The following is a 6,030-nucleotide window of genomic DNA, read 5'->3' on the forward strand; positions in this document are numbered from 1 at the left end:
GGACTCAGGCGCCAGCCAGGACCGGCCTCTAGAGACCCTGTGCTCAGTCCAGTTCGTCTCTGAAGCTGCCTGTCGGCCCGCTCGATCTTTTCTTTGGAGGTTGAGCGTCCTCCCTTCCACACTCGCAGGTTTCTCTTTGCCCAATTATGTCGACAGATAAGAAACGAGGGCTTCTACCCGCAAAGCCCAGGATTCCCTCGCTCGCTCCTACCGGACAGCCCCATCGAGGAAGCCAAGGCCAAAGCCAAGCTTCAGGCTCTCTTCCGCTTCCTCCCCAGTTTTGGTAGGTGATTTGTGGCCAGCGACAAGCAGGGCCCGCCCCATCCGGCTCACTTCCCATTATGTGATTGGTTAATGTCGGGGGTGGGGTTGTGCGGCTGCGCTTGAAGGTTGGAAATAAGAAAAAGGTAAAATTATTGAGGTTGCGGGCTGTCCCGCTAAATTACTGATTGCCCTTCCGGAAGGATTCTGGAATCAAATAGAATTGTTCGAGAACACTTGAAGAACACCTATTACAATCTGCTGCGACGTTATTTACGTTTATAGAAAGCCTCCGCTCAGAAGCAGTTCCTTTGGAGTTGAATTGGAAGAGAAAAGACTGTTTTCTGCACAAAAGATCTCCAATTCTCTTTTGTATTTTCTACACAAAAGATCTTCGGTTCTCTTTGAAAGTGGCTATGAGAGCTTGATAGAAGAAGGCAGAGAATAGTAAACGCCGCCTAGATTTCTAACAATTGCTCTAATGTAGAAGTAGGTGCTCGGTCTTTTTAAATCGTTAACATGAAATTTGGTGGTGTAGTGTTAAGAAGGTTCGCTTCAGCCCCAAATGCACAGTTCGAATCCACCAGCTGCTCCATGGGAGAAGGATGGGCAAGCTCCTCTCCTGCGATTAACTCCTGAAAAGCCGGTGAAGGGTCAGCTATGGGTCGATTCCAATTAGACAGTACACAACAACAACAAACATAAAATTTAGATAATCAAGTTTTAAACAGCAACAATGCTCTTTTCCGTTTGGAACTTGTATTAAAAACGTGCTTATTTAAATTTCAAACGAGTGAAAAATAAAAAATAAGGTACACACACACTCAACTCACTCTTAATAGTAAGTTTCATACAATCATCCGCATACACTGTGTTTTATAAAATTTTCATTGGACTATGCCCATTACTCTTTTTACTTGTCCCTGCCAGATCTTTCCCATTTCCTTTACCCCCACCTTCTGCCCTCCAACCTCACCCCTCTGCTCCCCCATTAGTTATCCTTTTATAATGATGGTCTTATACAGTATTTCTTCTTAAGACACTGAGTTAGTACACTTAACGTAATGACCTCCAGTCTCTCCTAAATTAGATAGTATTTTAAAAAATTGTTGCTCCTGAGTTCTGTGCAGTATTCCATTGTATGAATGAACCATAGCTGTGGTTGGACATTTGGGCTTTTTGCATGTTCTTGTGATTGTGAATAACACTGCTATGAACAGTGGTGTACAAATCTCCATTTGATCTCAGTTCTAATTTCCTTGGGAATAGGAAATGTCCTCTCCTATATTCCTAGGCTTGGAATAGCTGGGTCAAATGGAATTTCCATGTTAGCTTTTCTAGGAAACACCAAACTGCCTTCCATTCTACAATACCACCAACAGTGTATAAATGTTCCAGTATCCCATATTCTCACCATATCCTCGCCAACATCTCTTGCTTGCTGTCCTGTTAACCTTTGCCACTGCTACTGGGCTGAGAGAATAGCTCATTGTAGTTTTGATTTGCAGCTCTCTTATTGCCCGTGATTTTGAGCATTTTTATCATATGTCTGTTGGTCATCTGAATATCTTCCTCTATGAAAAGTCTTTCTATGTGTCTTGCCCATTTTGTTGTTGGGTTATTAGTTTTTTTTGTGGAGGTCCTGTATATTCTGTAAAATTTTGACTTTTGTCTGAGACAGTATTGCCAAATACCATCTTTATACCATAGGCGAGACCTTTTAAGCATGGCCCAAATTTGTCTTTTATGGTGTTTACGGTTTAGGGCTTTATGCCTAGGTTTCTGATCCATTTTGAGTTTATTTTTGTGTATGATGAGTGGTGTGGATCCTGTTTCAGCTTTCTGCAGATAGCAGTCCAGTGTTGCCAGCACCATTTGTTGAAGAGGTTGTTGTTACCCCATTTGATAGATTTTGTTTCCTTGTCAAATATCAGTTGACAATAGGTTGTTGTTGTTGTTATGTGCCATCGAGTTGCTTGCAACTCATAGCAACCCTATGTACAATAGCCCTGAAACCTGCTTTATCCTATGCCAACCTTATTGTCTCTGACACACCTACCTTCATTACTAGTCACTGAACCCATCCATTTCATTGAGGGTCTTCTCTCACACTGCCCCTCCCCTCTTCCAAACATGATGTCCTTCTTTAAAGACTGGTCTCTCCTTGCAACATGCCCAAGGTATGTCAGACCATAAATAGATGAATTTATTTCTAGGTTTTCGATTCTGTTCCATTGGTCCATGGGGGTGTCCTTGTGCCAGTACCATGCTGTTTTGTTTATTAGAGTTGTATTGTAGGTTTTGAGATCAGGGAGTGCTATGCCTCCCACTTAATTCTCATTTTTCAGAAGTGCTTTACTTATTCAGGGTCTCTTTCCTCTCCAAATAAACTTGCCAATTTTCTTTTCTATTTCTTTGAAAAAAATTTTTATATCTGTATTAGGATTGCTTTAAACATGTAGATTACTTTTGGTAGGCTTGTCATTTTCCTATATTGAGTCTTCTATCCATGAATAGAGAGCATTTTTCCATTTATTTGGGTCTTCTATTATTCTCACAGAAGTGTTTTGTAGTTTTCTTTGCATAGGTCCTTTGTGTCTCTAGTTAGGTTTATTCCCAAGTACTCACTTTGTGGTTGGCTATTATAAATGATACTGCTTTCTTGATTTCCTTCTCTGAGTTTTCTTTGTTACTATAGAAGAATATTGATCTTGTATCCTGCTGCCCTGCTAAATTTGTCCACTAGCTCTAACAGTTTATTGGTTGAGTCCTTGGGGTTTTCTGTGTACACTATCATGTGATGAAAGAAATTTTATGCACTCCAAACTTTTAGCTAAGCTCGTAGAGAAATCAAATGGCAAATCTGTCTTGAAGAAGGTCCAGCCAGGGTACTTCTTGGAGGCAAGAATCGTGAAACTTCTCACATATTTAGGCATATTGTCAGCAGGCACCAGTCTTTTGGAAAGAAACATCATTCTGGGAAAAGGAGAGGGTCATCAAAGAGGAAAACCCTCAAAGAGATGGAGTGACATTGTGACTGCAAAGATGAACATGGCAGATAAGGGGAGGATAATACGAGATTGGGCAAGATTTCTATCTGTTGATCATTGGATCGTTTTGAGTTAACTGAGTAAAACCTAACAATAAATAGAAGAAAACTTTAAACAGTAGAGAAAACCTTGGCTTTCTATTTCTCAATTAAATATGGAGAAATGGAGAAGGTTATATATTGAATTTTTCATTGAATTAATTAAATTTAGTCCTCAGGATTGTGTTTTACTTTTAAATTTTCTGTTCTATTTTTTGTTTCGTTTCAATGATGTGTTAAAATAGGATTGGTGGTCTTGTTTTGTTTTTTTAAATATTCTGAAAAATAAAAAAAAATTGTTAAGTTGGGTCCCCATTTCTTTTTCTTTGAAAATTTTCTTGGACTGTGATATTCTAAAGTCTAGTAATAATTACTCCCTGCGATGAAGGATAGTTACTGATAGCTAACTAGTAATTCTGGAATGATTCAGCAGCAGAAACGACAACTGATTTCCAATGTACTTAAGTTATATGTGAGACTCTGATTTTTTTTAAACTTTTTTTTTTTTACACATCTTACTGTTAGTGAAAGAGCTCTACCAGCAATAATAGTACTCTCTAGTTGTACTGCGTATTAAAAGCTCTACTGTTGGAATCCACCAGCAGCTTCAAGGGAGCAAGATGGACAATCTCCTCCCATAAAGATTTAAACTACTCAACTCACTGCCATCTAGGTATAGCCAAACCATAGGGATCCTAAGTCAAGTTCTAAGGCTGCAAATCCTTTTTTTTTTTTAAGAGTGTTAAAATATATTACTTTATTAAATACTTAAAAAGTCATTGTGGGACAGAATAGAACATTTCCCTGGAAGGTGTGCCAATGGCCAAGAATTAAAAACACATCTGAAGGCAGTGCTAGAAAAAAATCTTACAGACTACTTTCATGTTGGGGATTGAGGTTCCTGATGGAGAGTAGGAACATGGAAGAGTCTTGGTCCTTGTTCTCTGTGCATTCTCTTGAGCCAGGAGGAGTCCAGCCTTCCTGCCACGATACCGCTTTCCTGGTAATTCTGCCTCTGTCTTAGTAATTAGCTGTGATTGTCAATGAGGGCTTTCTCTCATCCTCAGTCATCAGGAGGAGTTTCTGGGTTTCCTCACCGAATTCAGCTTTTTCCAGCTCAAGAACTGTCAGGATGCAGTTGAGGTGCTTCAAGACCTTACATAGCACCCCCCACCCTCACCCCTACCCCTACCCCCACCACCATCGTGGCCCAACGTGTTCTTGGTCAGGTTCAGCCTTCTCAGAGTTCTCCTGGTGAGAACAGAGGCCAGGTCCTCACAGAAGCCACTGGTTATATGACACTCATTCAGTTTGATATTAAGTGACACCTGGGATTGGCTAGAGCTCCACACAGCAGCTTCATGTCTTCATTTTGTATTTTGTTGTGCCTAATTTCCAGATTCTTCATATTCAGATTGCTGGTGACATTTTGGGCTTTTAAAAACTTTTTTTATCTTATTTATTTTAATGAACGTTTACAGAGACTTTGGATTTCCATTCATTCATTGTTGCATTTTTCTCCCTAGCCAACCTTCCCTCCCAATTCACTTTTCTTTTTGAAAAGTAAAAGAAAAAATTCTTTCATTGTTATTCAATCCCTCCCCCCAAGTCCACTCCACTGTGCAGCCTTTGTTCTGGACTCCTGTCATGACAATAATACCTAATCAAATATCCCTTTTAAATAGTTCTTTCTCTCATTTGTTTCAATGCAGTGTACATTATTTATCCCATCTTTCTCAGTCTCCTCCAAACCCTATGTCAGTCCTCTTTTATAACAGTGGCATTATGCCATATTTGTCTTTTTGTGATTGAGATATTTCACTCAGCATAATGTCCTCCGGGGTCACCCATTTTGTAAAATATTTCATGAGTTCCTTGTTTTTCAATGTCGCATAATATTCCATTGTGTGAATATACCAGAGCTTCTCTATCCAGTCTTTTGTTGATGGGCACTTGCAGCCATCAGCAGTGATGAAACATCTTCCCAAACACAGGGACTGTAGTCAGTAGTCTGGGAAGGCTGCAAATCTTGAGAAGAGATTGCCTCTTGAACCTGATGGCAGCACTGCAACACATCAAAGTCTGCTTCATCAGAGCTCCTTTATGAAAATTTACAGTCCAGAAACCTTATGGAGCATCACTATGTGTAAGAATTGAGTCAACAGCAGTGGGTTTGGGGAATTAATAATAATACATACAATGTTTCAGCATGTGATTTGCTAATATTCTGTTAGGATACTGGGAGTTTCCTGGACCTGGTTCATTAGCCAGGTACAATCTAGAAAGGTTGCTTCCCAAAAAGAATGTTATGAGAGAGTGGAGAAAGAACATACAACTCAGACAGGAAAGTTTATTTAAAAAAAGAGAGACACTGTTAGAAGACAAGAGTAGGTGCTGTACCCTCTTAGAGTCTTCAGTTATATAGGCCTTGGCATTTCCTGATTCTGCTTGAATACTTACACTTGCTGCAGTGGCAGGCTTTCTGGTGCAACCTCGTTGGCCCTTGCTGACTGGGTCAGTTTTTGCCATTCACTAATTGTTTCCTTTGACTACTGTTTGGTTTTGTTTCCTGGCTCTTCTGCTAGCTTTCATTGCTATCTTTATTCTTTCTCTGGCTCCTAACATAATTCTCAGATGTTAGCTCTCAGATGGTCATTGTTTTGATTTATACAAATATTAGG

This window comes from Elephantulus edwardii, unplaced genomic scaffold, assembly GCF_000299155.1.
Source record: "Elephantulus edwardii isolate Elephantulus edwardi_28Jun2011 unplaced genomic scaffold, EleEdw1.0 scaffold00053, whole genome shotgun sequence".
Classification (NCBI taxonomy): domain Eukaryota; kingdom Metazoa; phylum Chordata; class Mammalia; order Macroscelidea; family Macroscelididae; genus Elephantulus; species Elephantulus edwardii.